Genomic DNA, 24423 nt, shown 5'->3' with positions numbered 1-24423 from the left:
CAAGTTCAGTTCCTAGACTACACTTTAAAGCTGGTGCTTGGGACCCCAGCTTCAAGGAAGCAGAGATAAATCACTGGCCAGCCAGCTAGCCTGGTTGGTGAGGTCCTGGCCCTGGTGAGAGACCCAGTCTCAATAAACACAGAGGAGCCACACCTGAGTTTGATCTCAACCTTGTCTGTGCACATCCGCATACAACTCCCCAATACTGCATAAACCAAAATCTCCAAATAATGGTTTTGATGCAGGACATCTTTGTTTGTTTGGTTGTTTTTTGTTCTTTGGGTTTTTTTGTTTTGTTTTGTTTTGGTTTGGTTTTTGGCTTTTGGTTTTTCAAGACAGGGTTTTCTCTGTGTAGTCTTGGTGCCTGTCCTGGATCTCACTCTGTAGACCAGGCGGGCCTCAAACTCACAGAGATCCACCTGCCTCTGCCTCCCAAGTGCTGGGATTAAAGGCGTGCACAGACCGGCCCCACAGGACATCTTACATTGTCCTTGATTTTCAATGATTTAAAGGCCAGGAAGAGACCTTGTCTTAAACAAACAAAGGTGGATGGCACCTGAAAAACAACAGTCAAAGCTGTCTTCTGGCCTACACACACACACACACACACACACACACACACACACACACACACACACAAGAAAGTATTTAATTGGGGGCTTACTTAGAGTTTGAGAAGGGTTAGTCCGTATCACCATGGTGGGGAGCGCAGTGGCAGGCAGGCATGGTGCTAGAGAAGTAGCTGTGAACTTCACATCCTGATCCCCAGGCACCAGGCAGAGAGACACTTGGCCTGGCTTTTGAAGTCTCAAAGCCCAGCTGCAGTGACACACTTCCTCCAACAAGGCCATGCTAATCCTTCTAAACAGGTCATCAGCTGGGGACTAAGCATGTAAACATAGGAGCCTACGAGGACCATTCACGTTCAAACCACCACAGAGGACACACCAAAACCATGTCAGAAGAGCCAGCCTGGTGAGCTTATCAAACACACCCAAGTAACTAAAGATGCAAGCCCTGCTTTGTGTGCTGTATCCCTGAAAGAGCAGGGCCCACTGGCCTGTCGTCTAGCCATGCACCACATCCATGTGGTATATGTGTCACCCCATGTGTGTCACCCCATGTGTTCCCAAGGCTTCAGCTCAGGTGGTTTGCACTACCTGATGTGGTCCATTCAAATGGAATCTGCACAGGCTTCCAACAACTTTATGACAAGTTCTATGCTTTACATTTTTATTACATTTGTGTGTGTGTGTGTGTGTGTGTGTGTGTGTGTGTGTGTGTACACGTGTGTGCACATAGGTGCAGGCCAGACAACAACCACTAAGTCCTCTCTCTCCTTCCACCCCAGGGTCCCAGGATCTAACTCTGGTTGGAAGCAAGAGCCTCCTCTGGCTCCGACTGGGTTCCTTAATCACCTTCTCTCTTTGTATCTGCATTAGCTCTCTGCCTCTGCCCTCACGAAGCCTTTGTTGAATGCTTCTCTGTTATAAATTACCTACGAGGTGGCAAGGACAGACAGATGGAAATTACGTGGTCATCTCAATAGATTCAGAAAAAACTTTTGACAATCTCCAATACCCCTTCATGTAAAAAGTCCAGAAGAAACTCAGAATAGAAAAAAAATCTCAAAATAATGTAGGAATATAATATATTCAACATTATATTAAAAGGGGAAAAGCTCAAAGCATTTCCACTAAAATCAGGAAGAAGTCAAGGGTGCCCACTCCCCCCCCTTTCATCCAGCAGCATGGGAAGCCTTCTCGAGAACAGAAAGACGGGAGACACAAGTAAAAGCGTGCAAACAGGAAAACAAGCCCAAGGACCTATTTGCAGATGACAGGATTTTATACATAGGGGCCCTGAAAGGCTATCAGAAAACTCATAGAACTGACATGCTCAGCCAAGTGGCAGGATGCAAAATTCACATACAAAGATCATTAGCCTTCTTCTATAGGAAGGGCAACCATACTAAAAACGGAATCAGGGAGATAATCCTACTCACAACAGCTTCCAAAAATAAAGTACCTTGAAATAGCCCTAACCAAGGAAGAGAAGGACCTCTAGAACAGAAATTTTAAATGTTGAAATGAAGAAGACACCATCAGATGGAGAGATCTCTCCTGCCCACGGATCAGGGGGATTAATATTTTGAAAATGGCCACCCTACCAAAGCAATCAGCAGAATCAGTGCAATCCCCATCAGAATCCCAGCAACATTCTCCACAGAAGAGGAAAAAATAAGATTTATATAGAAGCCAAGAAGAGCCTAGATAACCAGAGCTATTCCAAAGTAGAACACCGTGACAGGAGTCACCGAGCCTAAGTTCAAGTTCTACCACAGAGCCATAGTGGATGAAAACAGCATAACATTGGCACCAAAACAAGACAGACACATAGATCACTGGAGTGGCACTGGGCACCAGACACAAGGCCATTCAACTACAGCTATTGTGGACATCGCTCTGTATGCTGTGAATGTGTTGCTCTGATTGGTTAATAAATAAAGTGCTGATTGGCCAATAGCCAGGCAGGAAGTATAGGCGGGACAAAGAGAGAGGAGAATTCTGGGAACAGGAAGGCTGAATTGGGAGATGCTGCCAGCCGCCGCCATGAGAAGAAGCAAGATTTAAGATACTGGTAAGCCACGAGACATGTGGCAAGGTATAGATTTATAGAAATGGGTTAATTTAAGATGTAAGATCTAGCTAGCAAGAAGCCTGAGCCATTAGGCCATAAAGTTATAATTAATATAAGCCTCTGTGTGTTTATTTGGGTCTGAGCAGCTGTGGGCCTGGGCAGGACTGGAGAAAACTCCAGCTACATACAGCCACCTGATTTTTTTTACACAGATGCCAAAAATACACACTGAGGGAAAGGCATCAGTTTCCACAAATGGTGCCGGGGAAACTGAATAGCTGTATGTAAGAGAAAGAAACTAGATCCTTATATCTTACCCTTCACAAAACAACTCCAGATGGATCAAACGCTTCAACAAGACCCAGAACTCTGAAGTTGCTAAGAGGAAAAGTAGGGAGTTTTCAAGATAGAGACATAAGCAAAGATTTCCTGAACAGGACTCTGATCCCTCGGGAAATAAGGCCAGTAATGGGCAAATGGGACTCCTGATATTAAAAGGCTTCTGTATAGTAAAGGAGACTTGTCCATCAAGTGAAGAAAGAGACTACAAAATAAGAGAAAATCTGTGCCAGCTATACATCTGACAAAGGGTTAGTATCTAGAATATACAAAGGACTCAAGAAACTAAACAAAACAAACAATCCAATAAAAACTGGGCTATAGACCTGAACATAGTTTTCAAAAAGACGAAATACAAATAGTTAACAAGCACTTTGATGTTTTCAACATTGTTAGCCATCAGGAAAACGCTAGTTAAAACTAGCTGAGATTCCAACAGTCAGAATGGCTATCCACCAAAAAAACAAATCATAACACGCTGGCGAAGATGTAGGGACAGGGGATCCTTATCCATTGTTATCAATTGTAAATTGGTGTGGTCACATGGAAGTCAATGTGGAATGTTCTCTAAAAGCTAAAAATAGAACTACATATGACCCAGCTATACCACTCCTTGGCACAGGCACAAAGAATCGCATAGCCCACTGAAGAACGGATAATGAGAATGTGGTACAAATACACAATGGAATGTTATAAAGAAAAAAAAAACAAATCAAGCAATTTGCAGGGAAGTGGATGGGATTGGTCCACAGTGAATGAAGAGAAGAAACCTTGGCCTGGAAAAGACAAACACTGTACATTCTCACATGTGGATCCTAGCTTCAAAGTTTGAAGACTTGTGTGTTTAATTCGGAGTGTCTGGGGAGGTCGGGAAGCTAGAAAGTCCCGTGAGAGGCGAGGAGGCGAATCCTTCAAAGAGGCAGAGGCTGGTATAGCACCTGTAATAGGGATCCAGTGGGGAAGGATACTGGGGTTCAAGGGTTAGCAGGGATGGGGGCATGCAGGAGAGGAGAGGAGGGGGTGGGTGGGAAGGGTGTATGAAAAAGTCATACAGAAACCCAGTTTTGTAAATTAATGAAAATTATTTTTTAAAAGAAGTTTGAAGAGAAATATCTTGCCTGGGTAGTCAATACTTTGCCTCAAAATCGTGGGTTCTAAAATGCAAGTCTTAGGGCCAGGTATGAGAAAATCCCCTGTGAGTTATTACTGGTCAGAGACACCCTAGAGGCCGTCCAGACAGCACAGGCTTTTGTTGTTGCTCCTGGTTGTCCACTATACTTAGACGGCACATCCCTATTGCTGAAGACGCCATACACTTGGCCTTCGGGCCATAAAACAAACGAACAAAAACAACCATCTTGGACTGGCGGGGAACTCGCTCTCCACTGACCAGCTTTTACAGTGTCAGAGGGTACCATACAAGGTGATGGGGGAAAGGTCAACAGAAGACCTACCCACTGGTGGAGACACGCTCCAATGCCAAGACAAGATGGATCTGTGGGTGCGATAGTGGCGTGGTCGCTGTGGGAGGTCACTAACTGATTTAAAAAAATACTTTAAAAAATGAAGAGTTGAGGTCTGCTCCATGGGAGGGAACCTGCTTGGTACTGTAAACATAGTCGAAAGCCCATGGTTGGGCAGCTCATCCCTAGAGGGGAACTTAATATCGTTGCTTTGATAATGTTGGCAAACTGCCTGCTAAATATTTATGTGTTTACACGTAGATTAGTGCTCCTTTCAGTCTTGGTCAGAGAAGCTTCCCCCTGCAGTGGGCAGCAGTGAATGGAGAGGCACATGACTGGAAAAGGGCTAAGACTGGGTGACTGCTGAGTGCTCCACTCTAACGGGGACGTTTATATGCGCCCTTCTACACAAGGCTCAGGGGACACCGTGGGAGAGGAAGGAACGGAGCATGAGAGCTGGAGAATGGGTGCTGTGTGATATTTTGTTTGTGTTCTGACAAATAAAGCTTGCCTGGAGATCAGAGGGCGGAGCTAGCCACTAGTTAACTATAGAGGTCTGGAGGTCTGTACAGACAGGAGACAGGAAGTGATAGGGATCTGGAGAGGTAAGAAGTCACTGGTGGCTGCTCATCTGCTTCTCTGGTCTTTCAGCTCTTACCCAGATGTCAGACTCCTGGATTTTATTGATAAGACTAATTAGGTTCACACTTCAGACCGGGGCTGGGGGGCGTGTGTGTCGTGAAGTTTTGTCTTCTGGACATGGCAGGACTCATAACCAGCAGCTGTGGCTCCCCGCACAGGATCAATCCAGTCAGTGTTCCAGCGCAGACACAAAAGGGCCTGCTCTAGATTACTCTTCCTGTTTAGGATTGCTCTAGCTAGTTGGGGTCTTTTGTGCTTTCGCACGAATTTTAGGGTTATTTTACCTGTTTTGTGGGGAGGGTGTCCTTGGAGTTTTGATGCAGATTGAACTGAATCTAAAGATTGCCTTCAGCGTCATCACCATCTTTACGATACTGATTCTGTCTGTCCATGAGCATGAGAGGTCTCCTCAACTCCTGTCTTTAACTTCTTTAGCGTAGAGATCTTTCTCCTCCGTGGCTGGGCTTGTTTATACACATTAGTGTCTGAAAAATGAAATCCCCTGGGCTCTATCCCCAGTGTTAAGAAGCGGGAAAGAAAGAAGCTGGAACCTCAGCATTCCATGCGTACATTCTGTACTGTAGTGCCCTTCTTTATCGGATGTCAGAATCCATTCTCTTGATACATGGAGTTGCACCTTTGACTCTCGGCCTGCGGAATCCTTGCCAGTGGGGTCTGCTTCTTACAGACAGCAGAGAGTTGTCTAAAAACAGACCTTGTTCTTTTGTCCAGCCGACTAATCAGTATTTCTTTATTGGTGAGTTGAGCCCACTTACATTTAAGGTTATAATTGTACAATATTTAATAATTCATTTCATTCTGTTGGTTATTTTTCTGGTTGGTTTGATTTATTTTTTTTCTTCTATTAGGGTTGGTTTTTTTTGTTGTTGTTGTTGTTGTTTTTTGTTTTGTTTTGGCTTTCAATGTTAGCCATGATAGATCGCTCCCAGCTCCCTGTTGTATAACACTTTCTGAGGAGATGGGAATAAACATCTCCTCACCCCAGACAGAGACAAACTTGGTGAAGCAATAATTTTCATTGGGGTTATCTACAGGAGTATTGTAGCACGAATCTTAAAAGTTCTTATTAATAAAAACAAACCAGGGACCAGATATTGGGGTGAATGCTGGAAGATCAGAGAAACAGAACAGGCCACAGCTTCCTCACCTCGCCAGTTCCTCAGCTGATCCTGTTTCCTCAGACTGGAAGCCTCTCAGCTGAACTGTGCTGCTACAAAACCTAAAAGCTTAACCAGCCAAAAGCTTCTAGTTCCTGGACTTCACGCCTTATATACCTTTCTGCTTTCTGCCATCACTCCCTGGGATTAAAGGCTCACTTCTTGGGATTAAAGACGTGAGTCACCAAGCCTGGCTGTTTCCAATGTGGCCTTGAACTCACAGAGATCCAGAGGGATTTCTGCCTCTGGAATGCTAGGATTAAAGGTGTGAGTGCCACCATTTTCTAGCCTTTGTATCTAGTGGCTGTCCTGTTCTCTGACCCCAGATAAGTTTATTAGGGTGCACAATATTTTGGGGAACACAATACCACCACAGAGTATGGGTAATGGTTCCTTAATAGAAGTAGGAACAATTCAAAGTCTCAGCATCACCAAAAGCCCACCCCACCTCATGAAAGCCAGACCCTGGGGTTCACCACACAACCTGCAGAGGTTGGGCGGTTGGAGGGTGTCTCTTCCAGGAAGCTCAGCCACGGTTTCTGCCGCTCTAGGCAGCTTGTCTTGTCTCTCTTTTCCAGGCAACTCTGCTCTGCCTCCTTAGGAGTCCTATTGGTTTTATGAATTGAAGGAGGGGCCTTGTGTGGCTGGTCAATTTCAGGGACTTCCTGAGGCTCTGAGTCTTCGTTTGTTTGTTTGTTTGTTTTGTTGAGACAGGGTCTTACCTCACAGCCTTGGCTGACCTGGAACTCACTATGTAAACCAGCTGGCCTAGAACTCACTGTGTAAACCAGGCCGGTCTGGAACTCACAGAGTTCTTCCTGGCTTTTTAATCCTGAGTGCTGGGATTAGAGGTGTGTGCCGCCATGCCCAGTTTATTTCTTGAGTCTTAATAAACCTCCCTTTAAAGAATGAGTTTGCCTTTGGAGTTGCCTGAGTCTGGAGCCTGCTTTAGAACTTCTTGAAGCTTAAGGCCCTTCATAGGAAATTACTACAAAATAATCCCCTTTGTTCAACAATTCTCCCCAAGAAATGAAACTCACGTTTCCTGTGCTTTCGTGCTTGAGACCCTCCTCTTCTGTGCGTAGTGCTCCGTTAGGCACCAGACGCATTGCTGGGTTGACGGTCATGAACTCTCATGAGCTTGTTCTTGTCCAGAAATGTCCTTTTCCCTTCATCAAACTAATTTTGTGAAATACAATGGTTTGGCTGGCAGTCATTTACTTCTGGGGCTTGAATACATTGTTCCATGCTTTCGAGCTTTTAGTGTTGCTGGTCGATCTGATGTTATTCCGACGTGTGTGCCTTTGTAGGTGAGCTGCTGTTTTGTTCCTTACAGCTTTTAATGCTGGTTCTTGTCCTTGTGTTTTTAATATTGTAATACATCACAAAGAAGTTCTTCTCTGGCCATGCCTATTTAGGGTTCTAAACGCTTCTTGTATTTGGATGTCCATTTGTTGTTTTTAAGGTTAGGAAATTTTCTGAGCCAGGCGGTGGTGACACACGCCTTTAATCCCAGCACTCGGGAGGCAGAGCCAGGCGGATCTCTATGAGTTCAAGGCCAGCCTGGTCTACAGAGAAAGATCCAGGACGGGCACCAAAACTACACAGAGAAACCCTGTTTTGGGGGTGGTGGTGGAAATTTTCTGCTATTATTTCATTGACTAGAGTCCTTAGGTGTTCAGTTTTAATGTCAACTCCTTTTATGTTATCTTAGGCTTGGTCTCTCCCTCACATCCTTGAGTTCTTAGACGAATGCTAGTTTTTCCTTATTGATGATTGGATGTGGCACTTCCTTAGCCTTGTCCTCCATCTCGGGTATTCTCTCTGTTGGTAATGTTCCCACTGTGTTCTGGGTTTTTTAACTTTAATTTTTAATTTATCTTCCTTACTGTAGTGTTGCCTGTGTGTATTTGTGAGTGTGGGTGGCTGCGCCACAGTGCTTGTGTGGAGGTCAGAGACGGAATTTCAGAACTCAGTTCTCTCCTCCTATGCTGACGGATTGGACTAGCGGGGATGGCTGACCCTTTTACCACTGAGGCATCTCCGTGGCCCAAATGCAGTTTTCCATCTCTAATCTCTTTGCTTGCTGACTTTCTCTCCTCAAGTTCACTTACTTTTTCGTCTGATGCTAGTTTTCCTTCGCAGGTCCTGGACAGATTCACCTGCTTTCTGTATCCTGTTTCAGGAAACTTTTGAAATCTTGATCTGGGATTTTATCTTTTTCACTATCTTTGGGTTCACTGGGGGTAGTGCATCATTTCTAATACTTACTGTTGTCCTGAACAGGTCCAGCTCACAGAAAGCTCTTAAAGCCCACCGTTTGTTGTGACAATTCCTCCCCTGGAAAGGTTTCAATGACAAGCCTGAATGAAGAGGGAAAAAGAAAGAAAGAAAGAAAGAAAGAAAGAAAGAAAGAAAGAAAGAAAGAAAGAGAGAAAGAAAGAGAGAAAGAAAATAAAAAAGGAAGGACATGCTTGCTCCTAGGTATGGTGGAGGAGAAAGTTTATTGTAGATAAAAGGGAGACACAGCCAGAGGCAGGGACATCTTGGAGAATCCAGAGTGGACATGACCAGACTGAGCTGGGCCACGTGAGGAGAGGGAGAGGAGCCACTGAACAAGAGGGGCAGCCTGGGCTAAGAGATGCATAGCCAAAATGACTGGATTATATAGGAGGGGCAGCTGGGAGAAGGAAAGCCCAGCCTCTGGGCTGGAGTTTAGGGTAGGTGACAGGTATGCCACACGCCCCCCCCAACAGAACAGGGAGGGAATAAGGGATGCAGGGAGAACCTGGAGGCCAGCATCTGATTTGCTATGTTCAATAGGTGCCTCAGCCATTTGTCCTGGGTTTAAGACCTAACAAAGTCAAAGTTCAATTCCACCGAGGTTCCGAACACTGGGGAACCAATGGTTTTTATTGGGTTTACAAAAGACAGATTAGGAGCTGCCTCTTTTGGGGGTAGGCGCCACCCAGCTCCCAAATAAATCATACATGGAGGCTTATTCTTTTTTTTTTTTTCACTTTTTTTTTTTTTTACGGAGGCTTATTCTTAATTATGAATGCCCAGCCTTAGCTTGGCTTGTTTCTAGCCAGCTTTTATTAACTTAAATTATCCCATCTACCTTTTTGCCTCTGGGCTTTTCCCATTCTCTTACTTCTGTATCTTACTCTTACTCCATGGCTTGCTGTGTAGCTGTGGGTAGCTGGCCCCTGGAGTCCTCCTCCTTCTCTGGCTCCTAGACCTCTCTCTCCTCCCAGGTTTCTCCTTCTATATATTCTCTCTGCCTGCAGCCCCACCTATCCTTTCTCCTGCCTCACTATTGGTCATTCAGTTCTTTATTAGACATCAGGTGTTTTAGACAGGCACAGTAACACAGCTTCACAGAGTTAAACAAATGCAACATGAACAAAAGTAACACACCTTAAAATAATTTTCTACTGCATTGTGGATGGGGTGGGGGTGGGGGTGGGGTGGGGGTGGGGGTGGGGGTGGGGAGGGACAGTGGGGTGGAAGGGATCAGGGGTTGGGTGTGGACTCCAAAGCATCCACGCTGGAAAGTGCTCACCCAGCCTGGATGATGGCTCCCCATAGCTGCACAGACAGAGTTCCCCCTTCAGTTAGCTTTCCCCCAGCTCCCACATTGCCATGCCTCCCACGGTCTGGAGGCCGCATACAGTGAGGGCAGACTGTGTACAAATGGCTGGAGGGAGAAGGAGTTCCAGCTGAGGGTCCAGTGACCGCCTCACCCCTCCTTCTCTGAGAGAACATCAACAGTTAACAGTCACAGCTGCTCTGCTGACTATGATGTCTGTCCTGCTCAGGGAACATTTGTTCTAAAACGCCGCTTTCATTTCTAATGCCACATAAACACGTGTTTTCTCCGTTTTTCTCAGTTAGTTTGGCCAGAATTTACTCACATTTATTGAACTTTTCAAACAAACAACTTTTGGCTTTATCATCTTCTCGTGTGAATGTGAGTGTGTGTGTGTGTGTGTGTGTGTGTGTGTGTGTGTGTGTGTGTGTGTGTGTCTAAGGATTCAACCTAGGGCCTTGCTTATGCTGGGTGAAAGTTCTCCCATTGAGCTACATTCCTAGCCCTCTTTTTACACTTCATTTTGAAACAGGAGCTCACCAAATCGTCCTGACTGACCTCATTGAACTCATTTTGTGCCCCCTGATAGGCCTTGAGGGATGATCTTTCTGCCTCTGGAAGGGAGAATGTTTTAGGCCTGAAGAACATACCCAGAAGCCTTTGAAATAATAATAATAATAATAATAATAATAATAATAATAATAATAACTTCTATATAACATGGTAAAAATATTAGAATAGACTCAGTGAGTAGTGTCTTCTTGGATGTTTATTAATAAATATTAGATGTCATTTATACATAAAGATGTAACATTTGCTTCATTGTTTGTAGCACAAACAGTTCATGTTAACAAACACAATGCTTAATACTGACCACATACCTTAGTCACTTTTCTATTGCTGGGCTAAAACACCATGACCAAGGCAACTTATAGACAGGTGGATTTATTTTAGCTAGCAACTCTAGATGGTCCATGGCGGCGGGAGGCCAGCGCAGGAAACTGAGAGATTATATGGTTTTTTGTTTGTTTGTTTGTTTTTTGTTTTGTTTTTTGGTTTTTTCAAGACAGGGTTTCTCTGTGTAGCTTTGTGCCTTTCCTGGAACTCACTTGGTAGCCCAGGCTGGCCTCGAACTCACAGAGCTCCTCCTGGCTCTGCCTCCCAAGTGCTGGGATTAAAGGCGTGCACCACCAGGCGAGTTTATATGTTTTACTACAAGCATGAAGCCGAGAGAAGGAACTGTAAGTGGGGGAAGCTACAGTCTCAAAGCCCATGCTCAGTTGCATCCTTCTTCCAGCGAGGCCGTACCTCCTAAACTTCCCCGAACATCACCAACAACTGGGGAGCCAGTGTCAAAAACAATGAGCCTGTGGGGGTGGGTGTTTCTCATTCAAACCACCACCTTCCATACCCCTGTAAACTCATGGCTGTACAATGAAAAATACATTGAGTTCAACTCTGAAAGTCCCCACAGCAGCCGGGCATTGGTGGCTCACACCTTTAATCCCAGCACTCAGGAGGCAGAGCCAGGCGGATCTCTGTGAGTTTGAGGCCAGCCTGGTCTACAGAGCAAGTTCCAGGACAACCAAGGCTACACAGAGAAACAGTCTCAAAAAACAAAAACAAAAGCTGTCCCCACAGCTTTCACACTGCGTCTTGGAGGGGACCTTCAAACCATAGCCTTAACAAGAGCCCTAACCTGGATGTAGTCCTGTGCACGGAGGGCAAGTTAAACAGAACCAATGGAACATGCAAGGGTTTGGAGGGCCCCTCGGAGCCGGTGTAGGACACACCCAGACACCGAATTCTCAGCACCAAGGGGATTTATTCCCCCGGGGGGACCAGTGGGGAGGGGGCTGCCTCTGAATCGGCAAAGGCTGACAATGAGCATCAGGTGTTTCTGCAGGAGTGGGTTTTTAAGGAGAACGGGGAAGTCTGCGCCAGAGTGATGGGACAGGTTAGCTGTGTAGCCAAATGATGAATTCTGATTGCCGGACCTTGGTGTTTAGTCTCAGGAATGAGTCAGTGGCCAAATAAGGGAGTAGACCTTGGGGGCTAGCTCTAAGAATGCAATCTAAGAGTTAGCAAGGGAGCAGGAAGAGAAAAGGGCAACACCTGTCCGCGCCAAGTTCGCAATGTTTGGACCTGTTCGAGAACTTGTCAGAGCATGTTAGTCACGTTCTCTAGAGGAGCAGAACTGATGGAGTGAATACATATTAAAAAGGCATTGATTAGACTGGCTTCCATGGTACTCTGGGTAGTCCAGCAATGGCTCTTCACGCCAGAGTGGTGAGAATTTGGTAGATGTTCAGTCCACAAGGCTGGATGCCTCGGCAGCCCCAGGCGCTGCTGGAGAAGCTGAGTCAGTATCAGTGGAGTAATGAATGAGCAACTGGACGGATGAGCTTGCCAGCTGAGGCGGGCAGGCAAGCCGGCAATGGTGCCTTTTCCACACCCCTTGTATCTGAGTTGCCTCTGGGAGGCGCCATCTGCATCTGGGGTGCGTCTTCCCGTTTCAGACATTCTGACCAAGAAAACCCATCATGGGGCGCCAGTGGCCTTTCTCTTAGTTGGTTCCAGATCCAGTCAAGTTGACAACCGGATTAACTACCACAAGGAGAAAAGACACACCACCAAGAAAAGGAGGGACACTGGCAATCCAAACAAGGCATGGCTGGGGGACCCTGGTCTCCGAGTTAACCTCCACGTTCCTTCGGTTGTGGGAGTGGCCATGGGAGCAGAGCAGCAGGGGTCACACAAGGAGCAGAGGGCTCCTTTGGGTCCTGATGCAGAGAGCAGACCTTGACCACCTAGAGGATGAGTAGGTCTGGGAATCAACTGGAAATCATGACTTCTAAGGAAGATTATAACATTTCCTCCCAGACCCACACCTAGAAAAGACCGCTGTTAACTACATGAATCCATACATTACAAGTGTATTTGGATGCTCTTGGGTACTCTGTAAGCATCTGCCACCTCCTGCCTCCCACTTACTCCTAAATAGGAAGGTCTGCATGGATCTGTGGGGCTTTTTATAGCCGCTGGAGAACTCCCAAGATGTATGCCTTCAACCTATTAGGAAAATGCTCTCCTTGAGGCACTTTCTCTTATTCTTAAAATGCCAAATAACTTCTAACTAAATAAAACTCATCAAATACACAGTTATGTGGTTTTGTATGTGTTGGGGGGGTTAATTTATAAAAGAAACCTGCAGATCTCAGACTATTTGGATCACATCCTAAAAGGTGAATTGAACATGATGCCCAAGTCACCAATGTCATGCAAGGGTTGTTTTTTTTTTCCCCTGAGACAGGGTTTCCCTGTGTAGTTTTGGTGCCTGTCTAGATCTCACTCTGTAGCCCAGGCTGGCCTGGAACTCACAGAGATCCGCCTGCCTCTGCCTCCCGAGTGCTGGGATTAAAGGCGTGTGCTGCTGCTGCCGCCGCCGCCGCCGCCGCCATCGCCGCCATCGCCGCCATCGCCGCCATCGCCGCCACCGCCCCCCCCACACACACACACCAGCAGGACTCACTCTATGTATTGATTTCCAAGTAGTGCAAGACCCAGCCTCAACCTGGCAACAACCTTTGGAATGTCACCACTGGGTCTCAAACCAGAGAAGGTTCATTTTACTTCAGAATGCTGGTATTTTGTGTTATCCCAGAAGAAAGCCCCCAAATCGGTGTTTAAAAATTTGTGATTATGGACAAGTGTCTTAGTTTCTTTTTCTGTTGCTATGACACAACACCCTGACAAAAGCCGCTTTGGGGACAAAGGTTTATTCTGGCTACAGGTCAAGGGGACAGTCCATCGGGCTGGGGAAGCAAAAGGCAGAGGGAGCCTGAGGCAGCTGCTCACAGAGAGCAGAAAAGGCATCGGCTTTCCCTCTCCACTTACCGAACCCAGGATCCGGCCAGGGAATGGCACCACCCACAGTGGGCAAGTCTTCCTACTTCAATTAGCGCAATTAGTGCAAGCAAGACAATCCCTCCCAGGCATGCTCAGTGGCCCTCAGGTGATTCTAGATTGTGTCAGGTTGACAATTAACCTTCCCCAGCACAACAGTTTTGAGCACATACCAAAGGAGGCAGACTAGTGTAGTGAACCTTCCATAACCACATTTGACGATTAGGGGCTGCTCGCAGTCAGCGTTCGTCCATTTACAACCTTGGCCTCCTACTTTCTGATGGGGTTTTTGAAACAAATCCTGACTCCAAATCATTTCAGGTATAAGCGTTTCAATATGTTTTTATAAAAGACAAATATTTCAATATAGAACACTTTCAAAACCCCAGTTTTACGTCTTTGTAATACATTTTAGACTTTTGCCAAATCCAGTTAACAATTCAAACCAAATCCATATGCTAGGCAAGGCTTGATTCTGCACCGCAAGGAAGACAATGCGGTCTGCTGTCTCCAGAAGCCAAGCCAGATGAGAAGAGGGCAGGGAGAACCGCTACCCGCTGTGTTCCTGAGGACTCTGACTACAGGTCAGACGTGGAGCAACAACAGCAGAAGACCCTCATTCAGTGACACCAGAGCGCGTCGTGGCACTGAGTCCAGACCTGGGCTCTGCAGAGGACTGAGGAGCTCGAAGGTCTCCCGCTGCTCATCCAGCTCATGCAGAGTCCTGTATTCCTGTCAAAAAGCGAATACAGCAGCCTCTTAGGTTTGTTTAAAGTAATTTTTGGGTTGTATTATACATATGCATGTATGTATGTATTTATATGTATTTGTACATACACATACATGTAAGATAATGATCAAAGAAAAAGGCTATAATTTAGAGAGCGGGAGGACATGGAGGGGCTCAAGGGAGAGTTGCTGGAAAGGGCGGGAGGAGGGAGGTGCGGAAAGCGATCCAATTGTATTTTATGTAAAATGTATTTTTTAAAATTGTACTAGAGCATCAGGCAGTCGTGGTGCACACACCTTCAATCCTAGCACTCAGGAGGCAGAGGCAGGTGGATCTCTGAGTTCGAGGCCAGCCTGGTCTACAGAGGAAGTTCCAGGCCAGCTAGGGATACACAGAGAAACGCAGTCTTGAAAAACCAAAAGAAAAAAAAAGTTTCTTATTCTTATTTCACCTTCAGTAAGAGTTCTTTATTTTTGTTTTGTTTTTCAAGACAGGATTTCTCTGTGTCATTTTTGGTGTCTGTCCTGGATCTCACTCACAGAAGGCGGTGCCCTGGAGAAGGAACAACAGAAAAACAACGAACAGGCTAACATCAGGTTACCTCTGTGTAAAGATGAAGCAGAGGAAATTCCATCATATCACACACTGAAACTGGCCTGATTCAGAAATGTGGCTGCCACCTCTCACTGCTGATTTCTTGGAAGGTCTGTTTGTTGATGTGAACTTTGGCATGGCTGACCTCATTTTTATTTTTAGTCCGGAATTTTTGGACCCAGTGGAGGAGCTTAGTCCAAAACAACAGCTGAGGTTGGAGATGAGATAGGTCTCTTGGTGGTGGAGCTCTTGCTCAGCAAGCACAAGGCCCTGGGTTCCTTCTCCAACACCGGAGACCACACCAAACCAATAATGGCCTTTGTGATGTGTGTTTGATGCCCTCAGGTCTCCTGAGCACAGCACCCGCCTGGGAACCGGGTGTCCAAACACGTGGCCCCTGGGGGACATTTCTCATTCAAACTACCACAGGAAAGGTCTTAGAAAAAGTTAGTGGTCACCACTGGCTACCTCTGGGCTACAGCTATGTGCAGGGTCTTACAGAAAGGACCACAGTTTGCTCTCCCGTGTGACGTCCAAAAGATGATCTTATTAAGGTTCTGTAGTGGACTGAGTTATCAGACTCAGCCAAATCAGGCTTCCTTCCCCGCCTCAGCAGGGATTTGAACCAGGGAGCTCTCCAGACTCCTCTACAGGCCCAAGTAAAAACCACCTTACAGCCAACAGGCAAACGCTTAGTGTCTGTAGTACAGCCTGTCCTACTGGGGCTTCCTGCAAGAGAAACCCTTCAGAAACTGTCAGAAACACCACGGGGGGGGGGGGGGGGGGGGAGGGCAGGAGGAAGAGCTGTGTGTGTGCGTGTGCGTGCGTGCGTGCATGCGTGTGTGTGTGTGTGTGTGTGTGTGTGTGTGTGTGTGTGTGTGTGTGCTTGTGCATGTGTGCGTGTGTGTGTGAAGCATGCAGGGAGACCAGGCTATGAGTGATCCCCAGGACTGAAACAGCAGAGCCCCCATAAGCTACCTTCATCTGCCGCCGTGTGCTCCCTTGGGGGTGTCGGCTTAACCTCTCGGGGCCTTGATATAGATTCAGACTCTCATGTCCAGAAAATTCAATGCCACAGCTCCATGGACCCAGCCTAGGAACCTAGCTAACAAATCAGGAGAATCTGATGCTCACCCAAGTTTGACAAGTTTGACAGCCAACTGCTATGGACAGAAATGCTAGTTCTAGAATGTTCCATCCTCCCTTTAGCCTCCGAAGACGGATTTTCCTATTATAATCTGCCTGCATTTCTGTGGTGACGGTGGTGGGCACTCAGCAATGCCACAGTTGTTAAGGAAGGCATTTAAGTCGACACCCTGAATACCTTTCCTCATGCTAGGAGCTGCCCCAAACAGCTGCCCAGTCAAGAAAAGCTCACAGAGCTCTTGCGGGCTCCCAGGCACATCACCATCCCCCCAAATGAGGCAAGTGCTCCATTTGTTGCCCTAAATTTAACATGCTAATATTCTTGGCCCAGAACTGGTATTGTGAGCTAATATAAGAATTATGTTTAGAAATTGCATATTCTAGTTTTTGAAGGACTCCTAGTCTGGCTTGACATATAGTATCATCTCCCACCCTCGGGAGGTATGATGGTTTCTGTGAATGTCACAACTGAGCAGTTACAGGTTGGTCCTGAAAGAATCTTTGAATTAAAAAAAAATAAACAAAAACACCCAGCTTCAGTTTGGGTATAATTTGCATACCCCAAATGTCACCAATCATAAGGTAAAATTGGTGTGTTTTAGTGAACTGACGCACTTACGTTTTCCAACACCCAGAAGGCTCCCCTTGCTCTTCTGCGGTTGCTCCTGCTTCCGGCCGGTATCCACTAATGTGCTTCAGTTTTGCCTTTCCTAGATATTTCATATGAACAGAGTTATCCATCTCATGACAAAGCACCTGAAATGATTAACTTATCTTTAGAAAAGGTCTGTTTTGGCGCCTAATTTCAGAGGTCCCAGTCCACGGCTGATTTTCTAGGACCTTTTGGGCCTGCTTGGCTTATCAGGCGCTAGGATGTGAAAGACCAAGAGGAAAGAGGCAGTCTCAGGGCCTTGCATGATCCTAATGTCAAGCCTTTACAGCAGACAGGTTAGAATTCTCCATCTCTAAATGCTCTGCCAGCTCCCAACAGTGAGGCCCTAAATCCAAGCGTCACAATGTGGGTCGCTGTGGGTTTGATTTCTCTCACCTGAGGTCACCTGTGCTGCTGCATAGACCTGCCATCATTCTTTCCAGGGCAGAGGAGTATTCCACCTCGTGGGACCTTCCTTGATCCCCTCTGCATTCTCTGAAATAAAACCCGATGCTTCCCTATTGCACGGACCGAATAGAACTGTACTCAGCAACTCCAACCCTGGGGGGGGTCTCTTGGGGCTGGGTGTGGTGAGCCCAGCACCGTGCTGACTGATGAGGGAGGGAAGGGGAGGGAGGGAAGGGGTTCCTAGTGTAGGCATTTGGTTCAGATCCTGTCTGCTGTATTATTATTTTACTTCATTATTATTTCGAGTGTGTGATGTGTATGGTGCGGTGTGATCATGACACAGAATTGCATGTGGAAGTCACAGGACAATTTGTAAAAGTCAGTTCTTGCCTCCCACCATGTGGATCCTGGGGAACAAATTGAGGTTTCGCAAGATGGGGCATCTTGCTGCCCCCCTTCTTTCCTCCTCCCCTCCCTTCTCTTCTCTTTCAAAATAAAGTCTTATTGCTCCGGCCAGCCTCAAATTTCCAGGCACAAGTGATCTTCCCACCTCAGCCTCCCAAATGGCCACCCGATCACTCTCAGCTTGCATTCTGGACCTCAATGAAGGATGTCTATTCTTAGTGGAAAATCATTGCATCTCTTTTTCAGAATGCATAATTTTTAAATCCATTTTTTCCTGCAACATGCTAATGTCATGGACTACCTATGAGCTTAAAATGCAAAGACAACCGGTACCAGGTAGAGTGAGCTGCGGCAGATGCAACTGTCAGGGGCTAAGCATGTGGCTCAGAGGTAGGACAAGTGCCTGGCATTGCTACAGAGAGACAGAGATGAAGCAGGCTGTGGCATTCCCGCTTCGCCTTCATCACTGGGCTGTAGCAGCTCCTGAACCTGGTGCAAATGTGACCTTGTGTGCAGGTGTTCAGTGCATCCCCTTCAGAATGTGCGGTCTTTGGTTCCGATATCTTCATTTGTCTGTTGCTCTGGAAGCCCTTCCTCAGCTTCTGAGGCATTCTCCACACCCTGAAACAGCCGACACTCCAAGGTATTTGCAGAATAGCTGATGCCTCCATTTCTAGCAGCACAGCTGATTGGCCCAAAGAGGAAAGAGCATCTAGTCGCTTGGGAATTCAGTTCAGGGGGCCCTGCGGTTTGTTTCTTCTTTAATTTTTAAAAATGTGATTAACTGATATTTTGACAGCACAGGAAATTTGGCACATGTTTATTAAGTGCTTTTTTTTTGAAAAGGGCACGATGCCAGGTATAAGGCAATGATCTATGTGTTCTGTTCATTAGAAAGAAATTTCAATACCATTGTATGCCCCCTGCCATACAAAGCACACATATGGGTAATTCAGAGTTCCAGAAATTAACAGTCTACAAGAAAGAATGTGACTTCAGCATTATTGCTTGGATAATTTGCATATTGCTGATAAACTTTGGGAAGCCACAATTTTCATGGTGTGGGGAGCTCAAGGTGCTTTGTGTCATCTGAAGAGAGAGCCTTTGCGTCACTGACCCGTGTCTTAGCAGAAGAGGGAGAAACTGGATCCAGCGAGTCTCTGTGTGTGTCACCTGTGTGTGGCACAGCACGTGTGGAGGTCAGAGGACAACCTGCAGGAGGTGGTTCTCTCCTTCTACCACGTGGGACCCCAGGATCAAGCTCACAGAAGCAGACCTGGCAGCACCCCGTCCGTCCATCTCTCCTTCCCTCACCCCGTCTGTCCATCTCTCCTCCCCTCACCCTGTCCGTCCATCTCTCCTCCCCTCACCCCGTCCGTCCATCTCTCCTTCCCTCACTCTCGCTCTCTTCCTGCCATCCCTATGGGGTGATGACAGAATCTCAATTTTCTTCTATCGTCATTTATTGGGTGAACAGCCCTTTGTTTTCTGAGTCTGCCACACCTCTTTTACTGAATGTAAACATCTCCTGGATGGACATGTAGTGCAGGCCTGTCATCCCAGCAGTTGGGAGGCAGAGGCAGGGGGATGGAGGAGTTAATGGTCAGTTACATCTTGAGTTTAAAACTGGGCCTTGTGGGAAAAATTGTTCCCAACTTAAACCTGTACAATAAAATAATAGAGAGCATGATGCACATTGGCCTCCTGTTTGAACATTCTATTCTGTCTTGTTGATTTTATTCCAGAATAATACAACTTTAATTGCTTGGTTTTTTTTTTTGTTTGTTTGTTTGTTTTGTTTTTGAGACAGGATATTTCTACATAGACCTGGCTGTCCTGGAACTCACTCACTCTGTAGACCAGGCTGGCCTCAGACTCACAGAGATCCATCTGTTTGCCTCTGCCTCTCGAGTGCTGGAATTAAAGGTATGTGCCACCTTGTCTGGCTCTAATTGTATGTATGTATGTATGTATGTGCTGTGGATATTGTTCTATATAAATAAAACACTGGTGGCCAGTGACGAGGCAGGAAGTAGGTGGGACAAGGAGAGAGGAGAATTCTGGGAAGCGGAAGGCTGGGGGGAGAGACACTGCAGCCACCGCCAGGAGAAGCAGCATGTAGAGACTCTGGTAAGCCACCAGCCACGTGGCAAGGTATAGATTTATAGAAATGGGTTAATTTAAGATAAAAGAACAGTTAGCAAGAAGCCTGCCACGGCCATACAGTTTATAAGTGATATAAGCGTCTGAGTGATTATTTTATAAGTGGATTGTGGGACTGCGGGGCTTGGGGAACCTGGAGAGAAGACTTCCAGCTACATGTATGTGTATGTATATATATGTATATGTATGTGAGTGCTCAATTTGCATGTATGCCTGCATGCCAGAAGAGGACATCAGATCCCATTATAGATGGTTGTGATATATATATATATTTGTGATATATCATGTGGTGGCTGGGAATTGAACTCAGGTCCTCTGGAAGAGCAGTCAGTGCTTTTTTCTCCGAGACAGGGTTTTTCTGTGTAGCTCTGGCTGTCCTGGAACTCACTCAGTAGACCAGGCTGGCCTCAAACTCACAGAGATCCACCTGCCTCTGCCTCCTGAGTGCTGGGATTAAAGAAGTGCGCCACCACCACCCGGCTCCTTGCTCTAATTTTTTATTAATCTCCTTTTAAAAATTTAAGATACCATTTTGGTATGTAGTCAAGGCTACCCTCAAATTCACAGTCCTCCTGCCTTGGCTTTTCAAATACCAGGATTACAGGCTTGAAACACTATGCCCAGTTTATCAACTCAAAAAAAAAAAGACATATCATTTAAAAACATTTTTTCCAGACTGAATTTTAAAATAATTTCATTAATTTTTCTCATTCAAATTGTATTATGGCGGTCAGAGGGATTAATTAGAGCTAAACAATATAATTGGACATTTTAAAATGTTTAGCATTCCTATTCAAAAACACTGTATACCTCTCCATGTGATATGGCTCAACTCAGCATTGCGACCTTATTCATATGGCTCCAGCATACATCACATTCCAATGACTGCAAATATTTTATGTTTTTATTGCTATTGAGAATGTATTCCCTATCTTCATTTCCTGCTTATTGCTGTAACTAGAAGGGCCTATTGATTTTTGTATATATAGTTATTTCAAAATTCACAAGCACAACACAGAAATGACCCAAAAAAAAAAAAAAAGGCAGTCATTTCTCTATAAATTAACCCAGTTTGGCTTTCCAGTAACCATTTCTGCTAAGGGGAAATCATTCTTGCCACCAGCTGGAGCCCAGCTGGTAAGGGTTGAGAGGTCCCTCTTCACACCCCGTCTCCTCCTTCCGACTTCTCCACCTGGGATAAAGGCCATGTTTGCTGGGTATCTATCTGACCGTGCCTAGCTGAGCAGCCAGTGGGCCACCAGTGCGTGGGCCACAAGCTACCAGATGACTGGTTCCGGCCGGAACCCTACATTAGCTAAGTCAGCCCACAGTTCACCTTGCTGATTCTATCAGTCTTTCCTTTCCTCCCTCAGCCTCTCAGGCATCCCCTCATGGTTCTGCAGCCCTGCCTTCCTCCATCCCCAGGTGGGTCACTGACTCCACAGGGCCTGTCAGATGTGACCCCAGGACCTCCTCTCTCTCTCTCTCTCTCTCTCTCTCTCTCTCTCTCTCTCTCTCTCTCTCTCTCTCTCTCTCTCTCCTCCTTCTATAGTCCTTCCTTTAGACTGGCATTTTTAGTATTTGGTGGGTCATCTTGTTCATCACACATTCTATGATCTAAGATAAAGCATGCTTGAGAGTTGGGAGGAACCTACAAAGAATGATAAGAATTAAAAATACTTTAGGCTTATATTTTAAAAATGTCACCTGACTCAGTGATTTATCCGATCTCCTGTGAGAAAATTCAAGTGTGTACAAAAGTCCTCACCCCACCTTCAACAAGGATCAACATTTTTGTTTGCATGTGTGTCCAAATGCTGATGCTGGAGGCCAAGTGCTGGCCATCTATGTTTACTTTGTACTTTTGTTTTCTTTCTTTCTTTTTTCTTTTTTCTTTTTTTGAGCCGGGACTTCTCACTGGTCGGAGCTCACCAGGCAGCCTAGGCTGTCTTGCTTATTTGTTTTACCTCTTACTCTGTTCCTTGGAGCTCTTAATGCCTTCACTTTTAATCCACCATGGAAAACTGAGTAGTGTTAAAATCTACCAACTGTCTCAGCCCATTTACCTTTATATTTCTGTTACATATATTTTACTGCTACAAATTTTAAGTTGAATTGTGTCCCTGCCAAATTCAAATCCTAATCCCTAGGACTTGAATCTTAGACCTCAGAATGTTATTGTATTTGGAAATAAGGTCTTTATAGAGATCATTAAGTTAAAAAGTGGTCGTTAGTGTAGGTCATTAGTGTAGAGGGGCTAGGGTGTTTACTAAGAGGGCAAGTCTAGAGAGGGTGGGTGCATGTGACAACAAAGAGGTATTAAAAACAAAACAAACAAACATGTAGAGTCCCAGGAAGACAGCCAACGAGAATGGCCTGGTACAAACATCCCCCATCGTCCTCAAAGACAATCAACCATGTGGACAGCTTTTCAAGTTTGTAGCCTATGGTGACCCATCTTCATTATCAGCTGATGAAACTCCCACCTCTATTTACTTTAAAATCGCCCTTTCCTATGACACTGCACCCCTGCTTGCTTTCTTATTTGATTGGCAGTCCTTTATCCCGGCAACTACGTGAGCACAAAGCACGGTGATCAGATGACCTGCGTCATCTCTGGAGTTGGGAGGGGTGACAGCCAGACTCTCACAAACCTTAGGAAAAGTACTTTCATTTTGTTATTCCCTTCCTGGGTGAAAAGATTGTAATGTTCCCATAGCATAAGCTTGTGGTCCTGTCCAACATCTTAACCCAAATTGCTAGAGACCTTGGGCCAGAGTCATCCAGTTGTACCTGGCCTGCATATTTCAGTATTATGAATGTTTGTTGTTTCAAACTACTGGATAATTTGTTGTGCCACACTTGATAGTAGAGGGAGCTTTGGACCCGAACAGTCCTTCAGAGCTGTCCTGAACTGGGGAAAAAGGAGGGGGTCTTCATATCCTGAGTCCATTCGTCATCAGACATAGGTTGCCTTTGAAAAGGAAGCGTGACCTTGGGGAAAGTTCACTTTGGTTACAGGCAAGTTTTGAAGGGTGATATAGTTGAGAGCTGTTGAGACTAAATCACCAGCAGCTCAGGAAGCCTGTCCTCCAGTCCTTACAGAGGGCCCAAAGGAGAGAACCTAGTTAAAAATGCCCAGTGGGACTGGTGCTGTTGACCCAGAATTGCCAGGACGCTAATAACTGGACACTAGCATAATGGTTAATATTGTAAACATGATCAGATTCTAGAATTACCTTGCAGAATTATCCCTGGGCAAGTCTGTGAGGGACTTTCTAGACTAATTGAAGTGAGAAGATTCCCTTAGGTGTGGATGGCACAATATATAACACTGGCCAGCCGGGGTTCTGGACGGTATGGAAGGAGAAGCTAGTTAACTACCAGTTTTCCTCTTCCTGCTTCCCGGCTGTGGAAGTGATGAGCTGCTTCTTGCCATGGATGTCATCACAACAGTGACACAGGAAACCAGGGGCTGGAGAGACGGCTCAGCAGCTAAAAGCGCTGGCTGCTCTTGTAGAGGGCCTGGTTAGAATCCCAACACCACCATCTGTAACTCTAGTTCCAGATCTGATGTCCTTTTGGCCTCCATGAGCACCGGGCACACAGGTGTGCATAGATATACATGTAGGCAAAAGACCCATAACATGTATAAAAATTTAAAAAGCAACTAAGATATAGTATCCCTGAAAGATGTCTACAATCAAGAGTTATTTTCCAACACTTAATAAAAAGGTGTACATCTAATTCTGCTTCCACCAGTTTTCTTCTGAATCCTCCGGTTAATAGGAAGGCCCAGGAGTGAACACAGGAGGCTGGGGCCCTGTGATCTAGTGGTGCGAAGGGATCCAGTATGGGAGGATGATCTCTCACAGGCGCCAGCAGAGCCCACTGGCAGGCCAGTCGGTGTCATCACCATGCCGGCCTGCTCTCGTGTTTCAAGAGAACAAGGTGACCAAACAGGGACGGCAGTGTGGAACGGTCACAAGACAGTCTCCTGTGAGGCAAGATGTGTAATGTTTAAAAAATAAACTTTTATTTACTGTGTGTGCACATGTGGGCGTTGGTCCTCTCCTTACACCAGGAATGGAACCCAGGTTGTCAGCAGACATGGTGGCAAGTGCCCTTACTGAGCTCAAGAGAACCCCGTGGAAGATCAATGGTCTCGAGCCATCTTTCAGGAACAGCTCTCCACAGGTGTACTAGTGGATGCTGGCAGTGGGGTGATGGAAAAGACGAGCTGCAGACAGATCTCCCAGGAAACTGTCTGGGTTCAGACACCAGCCGTTATACAGAAAAGCAGGGTCAGTTCGGAGGGGTGCCGCTGTGGTCTGCTAGGATGCTTGCCTCCTTCCTCTTCTTTCTTATTTCCACGTCACAATCACAACTTTGATTTTATTACCCCTGCAAAGGACCTAGGGCTCCACTTGGGTCACAAGACTGTCACTTTGTCATAGTCTGATATTCTGATATTTAGTAGCTGAAACTGACCCAAAGTGGTCTTAGGTACCTAATGTGAGATTAAGGGATGGAAAGGAAACTCAGAAAGATTGGTGTTGGGGTGA

At 46.0% G+C, this 24423-nt stretch overlaps 1 long non-coding RNA gene across 1 annotated transcript; it reads left to right on the top strand.

Annotated features, from left to right (window-relative positions):
* The first annotated feature begins 13674 nt into the window (after positions 1–13674).
* LOC121821640 (uncharacterized) lies at positions 13675–15851 on the top strand. Its single transcript, XR_006062417.2, has 3 exons — positions 13675–14081; positions 14223–14523; positions 14981–15851. It is a non-coding gene; the product is annotated as an uncharacterized LOC121821640 (long non-coding RNA).
* The last annotated feature ends 8572 nt before the right edge of the window (positions 15852–24423 follow it).

Source organism: Peromyscus maniculatus, chromosome 12, assembly GCF_049852395.1.
Source record: "Peromyscus maniculatus bairdii isolate BWxNUB_F1_BW_parent chromosome 12, HU_Pman_BW_mat_3.1, whole genome shotgun sequence".
Lineage (NCBI taxonomy): Eukaryota > Metazoa > Chordata > Mammalia > Rodentia > Cricetidae > Peromyscus > Peromyscus maniculatus.
Note: the sequence above shows the minus strand (reverse complement) of the source record. Positions and strands in the feature narration are given on the sequence as shown.